Here is a 15,717-nt window from a genome sequence, read left to right as displayed (position 1 = left end):
TCAGTCAGCCAGGCACAGCTGACAAAGCCTGGACATCAAGCAATGTCTGGTTAGGACACAGCAGGCAGATAGGACAAACTGCAGTCATGGCTAAAGTCCCCAAGCTGTAGGAAAGCATATGTATGTCTTCCATTCTCTGTTCATTGGAAAGTTTGGCATTATAACAGTGGTGACATGGTGTTTTTGTCTGGTGGCACTGGGGGGTTCCCACCAAACCTGCTTTTTTATAACAGTGGTATGCAATTTTGAAATGTTGTAACCAAGATAAAACTGAATGTATATGAAGATTTCTGTAACCGAATAACTAATTATGACAAATAGCCAAGTTGCTATTTCCAAGGCTACTATAACTGAGTTTGACTGTAGTATACAGATAACATTTGTCTGCGAGGAAGACATTAATTCATTACAAGCAAATCATTTGGTATGGCACATTTACATAAACCAGTTTCGACTGGTTTATATGAATATCACCTAAAATCTTATCACTATCAGTGAACAGTAAGATTTAGAAGGTAAGTTAATTTACTAACCTTATTACTTGCCAATGGCTGTCCTGATGCTCTGGAAAATTCATAAACCTAGGTGGTTTAATGTAGGAAGACTTCAACTGTTTTTTGCAGTCTCTTAACTTACCACAATTTAGATATTCTAAATAAAATAAATAATAATAAAAAAAATTAGTAATGCAAAAAATCAACTTTCAAATTAATGCTTATGTCTCTTAAAATTTAGTTAAATCTAAATGTAACAAAAGAGTTACAAAAATGTTTGTTTCACACTGTAAAAAATGAAAGATTTCTGACTAATTTTAATCACCTTTATTATAAACTAAAAAATAAAATCTTTTCTCTATATTGCTATAGAATGGATTAAGTACTTTAAAAAATATATTCCTGTACTATAAATTTTAAACATATTTTTAAATGTATTTATCTGTCGTTTATAATCAAATATAGAGAAAAGAATTTAAGAAATCAGCTCAGTACTCACCATATGGATCAGATGTGCAATATTGATAAATGAAGCAACATTACAAAGAACAAAGGTGACTTCCAATTATCAGCAATAAATCTATGCTAATTATTTCCAAACAATCAATTTTGGGAAAAGGTATATTTGATATCACTTTTTACACCGATTTGCCTAATTCAGGGAAACTTTCTTTGATTTTTATTCAGCAAAAAACAAAGAACATAAGTGCATTATGCGGTAAGGAAAGCAGCTAAAGGGCTTCCTGAGAACGCCAGTAAACTAAAAAGGAATGCCAAATGCCATCACTGTCACACTATATTTAGCAAAAGAATTAGTAAAATGCTAATTCTTTCATAAGTCAATGCCACAGAGAGGTCTGTCAATGTATTAATTTGTAGTACTCACTTATTCTTCCACTGATGACAGCTAAGACTATCATCAGTAGAAGATAACACTGATGGAGCTGGTAGTATCCAGGTCTCATTCTTGAGCCAATGAGACGAATTTTGCAGTCTTGTCATTCTGCAACAGCCAATTCTTCTGCACTGGTGACACCATTAGTAACCAGATATATCCCACGAGCAAAGTTCAATGCTATTATATACCGCAGTTGCCCACCTACAGCTAAACCAATATCAGGGATTGAGGTATGATATCCAACATTCCATAGTAAAAGCCAAGCATCTGTAGCATTAGGCAAAAGTGTCCAGTTTTAGTTTCCAGAGTAAAAATTGAATGTCCCCCATTTCTTCTACCATGTAGTATGATTACACTACAATTGAGCATAAGCAATATGACAACCAAAAAAAGGCTTCCATTCACTAAGCAGCAATTCAACATGATAATGCTTCTGCTTTGCAGGCTTTTTATGCAGTACCATATCCATATGCAACCTGAATTTTGATTCACAAACTTTGATTCATATTATGAAATAAGATCACCAAACATTAAAGTATATAATCTAATTTCATCTACATGCTGTATCTCTTATAACAGTAAAAAACTTCAGTTTTGATAGCACTTGTATCCTACACAATCAACCCTACACTATCTGACTGCACAATTAGCCCCCCCACCCAAAGTCCTTTTCATTCTCCACTACCCGAGTGTAATACCACCAAGTTGATACATTACTCTGTGGTTATTGCTATCCATATGCAGTATTTTACATTTGTCAATATTAAACTTCAGTTGCCACCTCTCAGTCCACCTGCTCAATTTTCCAGATCCTGTTGCAGTAGTGTACTATCATTACTGTCATCATTAACCCCAGAGGTTCACATCCGGTAGTATGGGCTTGGCACACATAGGGGTTCTGAGCTGGATATCATCATTCTTCTCTTTCTTGTTGATTCCTTTCTATTTCTGACTCTCACTCACTCGCGCGCGCGCTCTCGCTCTCAGGGTAACTTGGGAATTTTTTTTTTTTTTTGGCTGGTGCAAGCTTAAGCTTCAGGCTTCCTTGCACCATATAGCTAATAATAATAACTCTGCCAACCCTCGTATCATCTGCAAACTTAGACATTAACCCTGATATACCTTCATCAATATCATTGATAAACCGAACCCTGGGGGCTCCACTAATAACATTAATCCATGAAGAGCAGTGTCCATTGATAACCACTCTGTCTTCTTCCACTCAACTGCCCTTTTATCCATTGTAGCAACTTGCCCTTAATGTCATACTGCTCCAATTTGTACAGTAGTCTTCCATGTGCCACAGTACCAAAAGCCTTCCTAAAATCCAAGTATATGATTTCAAAATTATTCTTTGCATCCAATTCCTTAGTGGCCACATCATAGTATCCAATCAAATTTGTCAGACAAGACTTCGGCTTAACAAACCCATGCTATGTCTGAACTATAACTGCAGTCTTGTCTAGATGATCCTGCATCACTTCCTTAACCAGTAACTCCATTATTTTCTCTGAAACAAAAGTTAGACCAGCAGGTCTGTAATTATCCATGTCATCTTTCGATTCCCCTTTGTGAATAGGGGACACATTTGCACATCTCTAGTCCATTGGGACCTCCCACGAGTTCAAGGAAGCTCTCATAATTATGGCTAAAGGTTTGTTTTTTCTTCCTTTGCTGCCTCCTTTAATATAACTGGATAAATCCCATCCACCCTATGTTTAACTTCAACAATTTCTCCTCCACTTTGCTCTCAGTTATTATAAAATAACTTAGCTCCCTGTTAGAGTATGATAAACATCTGGCCCTCTCCTCCTTGAATAACTCATGTGTGAATGTAGATGCAAAATACTCATTTAGTTTGGTAGCTATCTGAGAATGATCATCTACAGTCAAACCATTGATATCAAGTGGACCAATCTGATTGATCCCCTTCCTTTTAGAGTTTATAAAAGTAAAGAAGTCTTTGCTGTTTTTATTTGCATCCTTTGCCAAAGATTCCTCGTAATCTGCCTTCACCTGTCTAACCTCCTTTGTGACTTGATTACAGACTAGCTTATATCATCTGCCATAGGCTTCTGCGTTGCCTGATAATTTATATGCATCCCATGCATTTTTCTTCTCTGCCACGAGCTGCAGCTGATATCCATTTAGGCCTAAACCCTGAACAGTATTTCTTAATTGGTATGAAAAGCCCAGTACACTCCAAGATGAAGTACCTGAAGGCTTTCCATTTAGAATTCACCATTGGTAACATCATACATCATCAGTTGATCCCACTGTATAGAATTTAAAAACTCTGAGACCGCTGTAGTCACCTTTACAAAAGCAAAAACCCTTCCGCTTACCTATGATAGTAGTTACATCTAAGTAAATCCCACATCAGTACACTGTGATCACTGCCACCTAGTGGTGTTTGGAGGTGGGTATTTTTAATGAATTCAAGTAAGAACTAGATAAACTGCTAGAGGGAATGGACAGATGAAATGGTAAGTACTGACTATTGTGCTTTTTTTTTTTTTTTTGCTGTTACTCTTTTTGGCTGATGCTGTATAAGCTTGCTTTCTTGCATCATTTGCACTGCTACTAATAATTATTATTATTATGAGAATGCACATATTTCTGCTCATTATGTATACAAATACCTTTAAAAAAAAAAAAACACCAGGGGTGACAATTTCCAAGCATCAATATCTTTCTATTCTACATATTTTCTAGACTGTACATCATCATTCCTATGTATTTGCAACATTTAAAATCACCAAAATTACTTGAATTACTGTAAGGAAATTAACTTAGCATACCACTTTCTAGTTAAGGCAATTTACAGTACTGGTACAGAAATGAAATATTTATACTGCCCCTCCTTCCTTGGCAGTAAACTTCCTGTGAAAGTAGCATTCTTAATTAAATGAAATAAACACTCCCATCTTCTGGCATAGTGACAATATAATGGAATTAAAAAGCCTTTCCAACCATCAGCAATGAAGTATATTCCAAATGCTAGACTGAACTTAGTTAACTTTTTATTCTCTACTCCTCTCCATTGCAAAGAATATGCACAGCAAAAACTAGAAGATATTTACTGTAACTTCTTAAGATTTTTTTTTTTTACACATTGAGTGCATCTGCAGGTGGGCAGCCCACTTGGTGAGATCTATAAAAGATTGCCTGTACAAGACTTTGTGGGTTCCAGGGCTTGGTAACCAAGGACCTTAGAGGGGACTGAGATCTAAGGTTCTGAGAGGGGATAGTAAAATAAATGGAAGTGAAATTTTCAGTTACTTATGGTGCCAGAACTGTGGCCATAAATATTCAAATTACAGAGAATGAGAAAGAGAATAGATTGTAAGAAGAAAAAAAAAAAAGTAAACTGCAGCCATTATCAATCCACTGCAGGATGGAAGTTTATGTTGAGGGAAATAAGAAATGGACCAAAATCTGCCATGCTAATCCAGTAGTTAGCAGTCAGGTGCTTGAACTCCAATCTACTCAAAGAGCATGTGCTATTGCACTCCCACTCCTGACCACTCAGCTACAGGGATACAAATTGTAGGAGGTTTTTATTTTAACTAACAAAGTAATTACTCGAATAAATTACCTATGTGAGGAGGGAAAACCTACAGGCAGTTTTTTTTATATATATATATATATTTTTTTTTTTCCCCCTTGTCTAGCAAATCAGAAGCCTGTGTCCTTGCACTCTGTGGCTAATACTATTTCCTATCTTTTACTGTCTCTTTCTTCTGTTTACTACAGAAATATTTAATTTGAGCTCCTGTAGGAATCATTATTTAGCTGGTAATTTTGACGAATTTAGAAAAAGAAAGTGTGATGTCATATTTTGAGTATTAGGGAGCAATTACTTTGCAGAATTTGCATATGTAACTAGAAATAGTCAAAGCTCTTTGTACTAGCGACGTTCTTTTTTTTTAACATCCCAGCACATTATAATGACCATGCAGGAGGTCCTGCTGGTTTCCCCATAAACATAATGCTATTTTACATTTGTTATAACAACTTTGAAAGATGAACGAATTCTCTGTATGCCACAAATTTTTTCACCACTCTATTTTATTTTATTTATTTATTTTTTTATTACAATATTCACATTTCAAAATGAAATGTATATATTGAAGCTAATGATGAAGTGCAGGCTGACTGTGAGAAATCACTTGTTGACAATTTCCCAAGCTCATTGGCAATTTCTCGTGCTCACTGGCATACTAAAATTAACTTTGAATAGAAGTTAATTTCATTTCATCATAAAGTATCTAGATACTCTTGGCTTACTGGCATGGCTCCTACGAAGCAGGTAGTTTTGCCAGTTGCAGACAAAATTAAGATTTTATAATGCCAAGCATTCTAACACCAATATTGCTAAACATTTTGGTATTTCTAAGAGTACACTATTCACTATTCTGAAAGATCATAAAAAATGGAAATCGTAGAGAAATCAGCTGCACTAGGTAGGATCAGAGCATGAAAAGTGAAGTATCTGGATCTTGAAAAGGTACTGCTGAAATGGCTAATGATAACACATGCAAAAAAAGTCCTGTAGATGGAAATCTTTTAAAAACTACCCAACTCATCTATACATCATGAGTATTGAAGATTAAATCTTCAATACTCGTGATGAATTTCAATGAAAGCTGTCAACGCTGAAGTTATGAAGGAATAGAAGGAGAATCATTTAAAAAATGATTTGTTGACATCTTAAATGCTAATAAAGCTGAATTTTTTTTTAAGTTCCTACCAGATAAAATGTTTACATTTAAAGGTAAGAAACACAATGGTGGAAAAAAAAGGCTAATCAACACTTTACCATTCTCCTAACGGCAAATGCCTGACACAAAGAAATCTTCCTCTCTTAATCAATGGAAAAGCTCAGAAGGCACGATGTTTCAAAGGTTAAGATATTGCCAACCACATATTGTGCAAACCAAAAGGCTTGGTGTCATCAAAAATCTACAAAGAATAGATCAGACACTTAGATCACAAAATGTGTGGGAAGAATAGAAAAACTTTGCTGTCTGTGGATAACTACACCCTTTGTCTTCAGCCACTTGATAGCTGTAATTCATAGCTTTAAGAAAAACTACCAAAGAATGCTCTCAAACAAAATTGTGCTGTCTCAAAAGGAAACACAATGTGAAATCGACATGCATGGCAATGTGTTTACATGTTTCAATGGGATAAGGGTGACGAAAAAGTTATTCCAACTGCTTCAAACATGCTATATTTGTCACCTTGAATGACGTAACGAATGAAACTTTTTTCTTCTTTTATTAATTATAATATGTATGAATGAATTGAGATATTTATGAATGAAGAGGAGGAACCTACCGTGGTTAAGCAAGGAGTTTTCAGTGAGGGATACTCCCCAAGGATTAGAACTTATACATCATTTTTTTCAAGAGCAGCCTAACTGTAAAAGTAGCTTAACCTATCATGCACCTTCATAATTCTCCTTTAAATCATGCTCTGCAACCGAAACAGAACATTTGGACAGATTATTTTAAAGTTCGAAACCAAATCCCCAGTCTATGATTTGACCTTGATATACAAAGTGTGGCAATAAAGTTCTCAAAATGGTGCAACAACAAAGAACACAAAGCGAAGGAACTCAAAAATGGTTTTATTTTTATTCAACATAATCACCATCTTGATTGAATGCACTTATTACCCAATTCTAAAAGTTTCTGAAAAGAGTCAAAGAAGGTGTCTGAAAAGAATGTTCAGTTTGGTGGTTACATTGTTCTTTATGTTCTCAACCTGAAATCTCTTTCCTTTGAAGATAGTTTTCACCTTGGGAAAGAGGAAAAATTGATGCCCATTTCTTGGGTCATCACAAACATCTTCACATCCACACTTGGAACAACTTATACAGGTGTTCATTTTAAAACACAACCAGTTTCGCTTCATAATATTCATTATAATAACAACCAAATATGTAAAATGCAATGAAATAATTACTTAAATACAGTTTACAAAAGACATTGGAAGCATTCACCATTTTGTTGAATGCAAGCATTCACTTGTATTACCAATTCTGTGTCATATGAAAAAGTTAGCATTAGTAGAGGCAAATGATGCAAGAAAGCAACCTTATACAGTATCAACAAAAAAAAAAAAAAACCCTCCCATTTCACCCATCCATTCGCTCTAAGTTTGTCCACTTCTTCCATGAATTTATTTAAGCTATCAACTTCCACAATGACAGATGGAAGTTTGTTCCAGCAATCAACTAACCTCTGGAGAAAGCCAAATTTCCACAAATCTATTCAATTTCAGTTTATGCCCCCTCAGGTTTGTAAACTGAGCAAGAAAAAGAATCCCATCAGCATTGCGCCTGCTCAATCCATTCAAGGCCTTATACACCTCAATCAGATAACTTCACAGGTGCCCAGTCTCCAGAAACTCCAATTTGCAGAAATTAAGCCTTTCTTCATAACAGCACCCCTTTGTTCCACTCACCAGGCTCGTTGCCCTTCTCTGTATTCATTCTAGCAACTCTAGATCCTTCCTAAAATAGGGCTTCCAGATCCTGTACACAAGGTGTGGCCTGACCATTGCCTTATACAAGGGGATAATCACATCCTTATACTTGCTAGCAAAATTCCTGTTTATCACTGACAAGACACCACAAGCTACTCTTGTAACCTGTCTTGTACTGCTCAGAAAACTTCATATCTGACTGCACATACCCCCCCCCCCCCAGGTCTCTTTCATTCTCCACTACCCTAAGTGTAACACCACCTAGTTGGTACATTTCTCTGGGGTTACTGCTACTCATATGCAGTACTCTGCATTTGTCAATGTTAAACTTCAGTTGCCACTTCTCAGCCCATCTGCCCAACTTTTCCAGATCCTGCAGCATACTGTCATTAACAACCCTGTCAACCTTAGTATCATCTGCAAACTTTGGCATTAAACTGGATATACATTCATCAATATCAGTGATAAATATACAAAACAACAATGGGCCCAACATCGAACCCTGGGAGACACCACTAATAACATTAGTCCATGAAGAGCAGCGTCCATTGATTACTACTCTCTGTCTTCTCCCACTCAACCATCCTTTTATCCATTGTAGCAACTTGCCCTTAATGCCATACTGCTCCAATTTGTACAGCAGTCTTCCCTGTGCAACAGTATCAAAAGCTTTCCTGAAAACCAAGTACATGTATATATCAAAATTATTTTTTTGCAGCCAGTTCCTTTGTGACAATGTCATAGTATCCAATCAAATTGGTCAGACAAGACTTCCCCCTAACAAACCCATGCTGTGTCTGAATTATTACTACAGTCTTGTCGAGACGATCCTGCAATGCTTCTTTAACCAGTGACTCCATTATTTTCCCTAGAAAAGAATGTCAAACTAACAGGTCTGTAATTACTCGTGTCACTCTTTGTTCCTCGTTTGTGAATTGGAGATACATTTGCACATCTCCAGTCCGTGTGGACTTCCCCTGAGTCCAAGGAAGCTCTCATAATTACGGCTAAGGGTTTGCTTACTTCATTTGCCATCTCCTTTAATATAACTGGATAGATCCCATCCACCCCAGGTGCCTTTCTTATGTTTAACTTCAACAATTTCTCCCCCACTAATAGCATAACCCCTCCTCCCTTCCTAGCCTTTCTGTACACATTGCACTCCTCAAATTCCAATTCTGTATTCTTTATATCTGTGTGACACCACATCTCTGATATCCCAACAATATCTGCCTTCGATGTCTTGACCAGCACTTCAAATTCAAATTTATTTACTATACTCCTAGCATTGGTGTACATGCAAGTATACATGCACCTGTTCTTACTCTTAGTTACTCTAGTTGTTTGCTTTATTCCTGCAATAGCCTCTGAGATATTCATTTTCAATTGTTCTATGGTGTGGGAGTTACTGTCAAAAATAAGTCCTTTGAGATGGGCCCATAGAAATAAACCCAGTGGAGATAGGTCAAGAGACCTATGGGACCATAGGTCCTGTAAAATGAATCATTCTTCAAAAAAATTCTCACAGTAATTCTGTTGTCATTTGCACAGTATGGGAAGGTGGCTCCATCTTACTGAAACCAAGAATACCTCTCATTGACTTCAATCAATAGAGAAATAAACTGCATTAAAATGCAGGTGGGCTCTTATGCCCACCAGCATTGGATCAGCCACCGGTTTATGACCTTGTCTTTTTGGGGACGGGGACTATACAATAATTTTGATAATGTTCTGACAATGTCACAGTGTCCTCAATTATCCAAACCCCCTGACTATAAAGCGTTTAGGGCTAAAGCCTCAAGCTATGAAAAAGTCTAGACTATGTACAAGTTAAGTGCGATAGCATCATTAATACATAGCCAAATCTGATTTAACAGAATATTAATCTTCTCCTCAGGTGAAGCGTTACTTATTTGAAGTAGTGCAATATCATGGCAACTCGTTGTGAAGGCATTCACAATATGAGATATAATTTAAAACGATATCGCCTTGCAAATATTCTGTTAAATCAGATTTGGCTATGTATTAATGATGCTATCGCACTAAACTTACACATAGCCAAACTCCATGATCATTGACATATCTGCTCAGATGAAACCATGCTTCATCAGAAAAAGAGTTGTCTAATACTCGAATGTTGTTATGAACAAAGGCCCTAAACTAATTACAGTAACGGATCCTAGCTGCATGATTAGTAGGTCACAATTCATGCATGGCATGAATGTGATATGCTCTCAAAAGTGTAGCTTTATGTGCAACTACCTGAAGATTTATTCTTTTGTTGGGGCAGTTTTTCATAATGATTTAATAGAGGACTGCAACAAACTGAGCCTCATCTTCCAGCATGTCATCGTTTAGGACTATGCACCTGGGATTATGCTTTCAATCACAGAGACCCTGTCTGTACAAATTTTCTAACAAAGCAGTAAATAGTGCTTTTGTTTGGCACCTCCACATCTGGGCACACGTGTTGGAAAGCTTCTTGACAAAAAAAGTTTTCCAACAAGTGTTCCCAGAAGCTCATTTGCTTAAAGTTATGTCTCACTAGTTAAACCCAACCAGCTCCCTCTACCAACAACCATTAAAATCTCACAAAATGTTCAGAAACTGATCTCGCTGGTTAAACCTGACCAGCTCCTTCTACCAATGACCAATAAAATCTTGCATTTTAAAATGGACACCATGTACCATTCAAACTGGTATGACTTAACATTTCATCACCATACACAGTTTTTAACATTTCATATGTTTCTGTTGCAGTTTTCCCAGTTATAAGCAACATTTGATATTCATTCATTTCTCCATTGCAAAATCATGGCAAACAATATTAAAGCTACTAATGAAAATAGTTGTTACTTGAAACCTGTCAGCTTAATGAACAATCTCTGTACTACCATCTGTCAGAAGAAGTTTGAACTACAACATACGTACTACTTCTGTTTATTTCCAAACTCAGGGAACATTACAGACATCACCAGTCTGGGAACTTTACTGTCACACCATTGTATGTACACAATTTATAAATTAACTTTACTACACCGTAAATGCAAAATACGTATAATCTTCATTTCTTGTTCAATACTGAAGTACATATTCTGAATTACATTACACTATCATAGGACATGAAATGATCTAAACTTTTCTTTATTCTTTTGCTAATTTCATAACCTATCAATATAACCATTTTTCTCTTTCCTCAATGGGGTTATACATGTAACCATTTAAAAGATATACAGTCGAACTTGATTATAGCAAGCATAGAAATAATGAGATGGCTGTAACGAGCAAAAAGCCACAATGATTTTAATTTACACGTATTCCCAATACAATCGCTCACTGTTATAACAAGCATACTACACGGATATACCGTACAAATTTTGGTAACTATTCAAACATTCTTAATTGTTCGGGTAGTCAAAAATGAAAAGGGCAACTTAGCTTTTATGCCCACCTGCATTGGATTAGCTGCCGGTTTATGACCATGTCTTTTTGGGGACGGGGGCTATACAATAGTGCACTGGCATTCCGCTTGTCACATTACCCTATTTACAGATTGTCGTGTATTCATGGAACCATAAATTTATTTCAGGACTTAAGAACTTTGCATACAGAGCATTTTAAAGTAAAATCAGTTAGAAACGAACCCACCCTTCATTTGGAAACACGTCATCTAACAAAAAAAGTCTCTCGATTTGCAAAAAAGAAAAAAAAAAATTGAAATTATTTGTGAGTTAAAACGTGGTGCAAAAAATACTAAGTGTGTAAAATGTTTTCTTTGTCCTCTTCAACAGTATTGACATTGTGGAAGAATAAACATGTTTATATATTGGCACTGGAAAAGAACGTAACCAGAAAAAAAAAAAAAAAAAAAAAAAAAATTAGAAAGCGCAAGGTTACAAATGCTGACGATGCATTGCTTTGATGGTTCGCTACACAATTAAGTGCTGGATTTTCAATAGATGGTCTGATCTTGAAGGCTCAAGTGGAAAAATTTGCTAAACAATTTGGACACAACAATTTTGTATGTAATAATGGTCGGCTGGATCAATTTAAAAACTGAATAAAAGCATATTAATACAAATAATATGTAGGTATATACCAATATTTTTTTCTCTCTAATATTTCTTTTGTTTTTTTTGAATCTATCTTTTTATCAAGTTATTGAGAATTTAAAAAATAGAAGGTAGATTCAACTTCTCTCATATAGTAATGGTTATAAAGAGGAAATTTTGAAGGTCCCTTGATGCTCCTTATAACCAAGTTCAACTATATATATTTTGGATATTTTCAAGGTTATGGCTATTCCAACAGTTCAACCATTTTATCCTAGAGAAAATATATTTAATTACTGCAGTGTTTAAGCACAGATAAAAATTATACTTTTAATGATAGTGATGAAGGCATAATGTCTAAGTCTGCAGCTGATATAAAGGTTGGCAGAATGACTAATGCAGAGTGGACAGTAATCAAGGAATGCTACTGCAACTAGAACTACAAAAATCAGGCAGATGGGATGAGAAGTGGCAAGAGAAGTTTACATGGATCAATGCAAAATATGGTATATTGGTAGTGCAAGAATCACATACCAGTTAGGTGGTATCACACTGATGATCATGGGGACCAAAAAAGACCAGGAGGGGTAGTAATAGTGCAGTCAGATATGAAGTTCTAAGTACTGCAGACAGGCAACATACATAGGAATTTTGACAGCAGAAATAAGGTGATTATCCCTTTGTATAAGCAATGGTTATGCCAAAAAAAGTCTGGAAGCCTCATTTTAGGAAGAACATTCATGTTTGAAAGGGTACAGAGAAGAGCAATAAGATTAGTGAGAGGTACAAAAGGGTACTCTTTCCAGAAAAGGCTTCAGTTCTGCAAATTGAAATGCCTGTGGACTAAAGACACCTACAAGGAAATCTAATTGAGGTTTTTAAGGCTTTGAATGGTTTGAGTAAGCTCAATGCTGACAGAATTCTTCCTCTTGCTCACATTACAAATAAGGGGTCATAAATTCAAAGAGTTAGGATGGTTCAGGGTAGATGTGCAAAAATTTGCCTTCAGTCAGCAGGTGATCGATTGTTGGAACAAACTCCCATCTGATGTTGTAGAGGTGGGTAGTTTGAAAAATTTGAATAAAGAGCAAGAAAAACTGCTAGAAGAGATAGACAAATGTGGGATTTTTTTTTTTTTTTTGTGCCATTGTATGAGATTACTTTTGTGCATCATTTGCTACTACTAATACTAATAAAACTTTAGAAACCTTGAAATCACATGATGCTGAGTTGATCAACAAGAATCATGCTGATTTCATGTAACAAAGAATAAGAATGCAGCCAGCATCACAAGTAAAAGAACTGAAACTTTCTCTTTCTCTGAGAAAAGAATGAATATTCCTTTCTCAGAGAAGCAGAACTGCTTTTCTGAGAATATGACTGAAATATGGAACAGAGCAGCAAGTTCAATCAAGCATTAAGTGATCATTTGCACTGCTATAAGGAACTGTACCAACGGAAGCAAATTCTGTTTAGCCTTATATTCGTGGCTTCTTAAAACTGAATAATTTCTCATGACTAGTATACTATATAAATAATAAATGTTGATGTACAATACCATACGTGTATTTTTATTACTTTCTGTTTTAATTTATTTTTAATGAGTAGTTAAGTGAGGGTTAAATTAACTTAGTGAATCTAAAACTTTGACCCCAGGAAAACAGACATGTTTCAAAAACACTACATTTCAGAATTACTACACACAAAAGTTATTTCAATAATCATCTGAGAGAGTGCCCATTATCCAGATTATGTTCTCGGTTAATAAGATATATTTGGTATAAAATATGTCAATACTGCATTAATATAAGGGACCTTTTTGTAACCGTTTCCAAATTTTTACTCCCACTCATGTGGTGTTAACATATATGTTATGGTGTCGGGTGAAAATTTATACGTTATCATGAATATTCTGCAAGTGTCTTAGTGCTTGTACACTAAGATGGCAGGGCTGTAATGGTCTGTGAAAATGGAGGTTGACTGTGAAGCAGCAGGGTGATATTTGAATTTCTGAATGCAGAGAGAGAGAGAGAGAGAGAGAGAGAGAGAAGAGAGAGAGAGAGAGTGCACTGGAACCCAGTGTGATTCACTAACATTTAAAGAATGTTTCTTGGGATAGGACATGCCAAAGTCAGACAGTCCCCACACTTCAGCAATGGCAGAAAGTGAAGAGTAGAAATAAGAAATAATGAAATAAGAAATAAGAAAGTGAAGAGTAGAAATAATGCATTGAATACCACAACATCTGGTATACAAAAAATTGTGTCAGGTGGTTGTTGTTCATTGTTGTTGTTTTGGTTTTTAGGAGCATTAGCAACTAAGGACATATTGCTCTGGGGATATGCGGTGGGCATTCCCTGACCTTTCCGCATCCTCCGTATTTGGTGGGCACAGGCTCGAACCCCGGTCTAATTAAGAAGCGTGTGCTACGCACTGATGCTCCTGCCCACCTGGCTACGGAGGCACCTTGTGTCAGGTGGATTCCAAGAATGCTAATGCTAGATCACAAGGAACAGAGTGCAGCTTGTGCCACTCTTATGGAATGGCATGACATCATGGGAATGATTTTCAAGACAGGCCATTAAAGAAATGAAAATTTCTAATTCAGCACAACAAAATAGACCTGTATCCTGACAAGAACCACTGCAGAATTCAGGCGGCCTGCTCTGCAATCCCCCATACAGTCCTAACACTTAACCGATGACCATACTGTAATTGCAGCTGTCAAGAGGTGAATATGTGTAAAAGTAAATACAACTACAGTAATGCCTCAAGTTACATGAACTTCAATTGTACTGTGAATTTTATGGTAACAAGATTTTTGTGCAATTTTTTTTAGAAATTTGAAGTTTTGATGAATTTTTTTTAATTTCTTGCATGTAATATTAAACACTGATACTTGATTTTCAAATATGTGAAGGTTAAATTATAGGATGGATTTTAGGTTGAACCCCAAAATCACAAGTATTTTCCCATTTCTACATAAGTGATTCAAGAAAAGGCCAGAAACATTTGAATCTCTAAAGTGATGAACCAGAGGCTAAGTCATTTAAAGCTAGTATTAGAAGTACAGAAATTCAAAGACATTCATGGCTTCCACAATTTAAAAATGGGAGTAGCTGTTACTGCTGACAAAGAAGCTGCCAAAACTGATGCCCAAAGTTATGAACTGAGGCAAGTGTTTAACTTAGATGAGAGTAGTCTATTTTGGAAATGCATACCATGACAAACACTTGTTTCCATTAAAGTAAAATCTACCCCAGTTTCCAAGTGATTAAAATTCAATGTGCTGTTTTTTTTTAGATTAATAGTGCTGGCAACTGCAAGTTAAAACCATTAATTGTTACCACTCCAAGAACCCAAGGGCTTTAAAGGGTTTCTCAAAAGCAGACTTATCTGTTCGTTGAGGGTCAAACAAACAGGATGGGCCACAAGTGCTTTGTTTGTAGACTATTTTACCAATCTACTTATTCCAGCCTAATGAAAAAATATGTGAGGGAGAAAAGATTATTTAAGATTTTAATATTAATTAATAATGCACAAGGACAACTGCTGACTATCAGACACATTAATGAGGACATTAAAATACTATTCCTGCCAACTCCACCCAACACCATGTCACTAATTCGGCCTTTGGATCAAGGAGTAATAAAAGCTTTCAAAAATTATTCTTTAATTTTTGAAGAAAATAAGAAAACTGAATTCAAAAGAAAAGGAAAATGTCAAAGAATTTGAGAAATGTTAATATTAAAATTGCCATCGACATTACTGAAAAATC

General features: G+C 35.9%; 1 protein-coding gene across 4 annotated transcripts in view; it reads right to left on the bottom strand.

The window, feature by feature from the left end:
- LOC150088568 (eukaryotic translation initiation factor 5-like) overlaps positions 1 to 15,717 on the bottom strand; it is a 164,422-nt gene that overhangs the window by 122,338 nt on the left and 26,367 nt on the right. For all 4 annotated transcript variants that reach the window (XM_090369566.1, XM_090369569.1, XM_090369568.1 and 1 more), the window contains exon 3: positions 534 to 651. The gene's annotated coding sequence lies outside the window, so the exon portion shown is untranslated. The remainder of the gene's footprint in view (positions 1 to 533; positions 652 to 15,717) is intronic.

Source organism: Mastigoproctus giganteus, chromosome 3 (assembly GCF_048544385.1).
Source record: "Mastigoproctus giganteus isolate SK-2022 chromosome 3, ASM4854438v1, whole genome shotgun sequence".
NCBI lineage: Eukaryota > Metazoa > Arthropoda > Arachnida > Uropygi > Thelyphonidae > Mastigoproctus > Mastigoproctus giganteus.
Note: the sequence above shows the minus strand (reverse complement) of the source record. Positions and strands in the feature narration are given on the sequence as shown.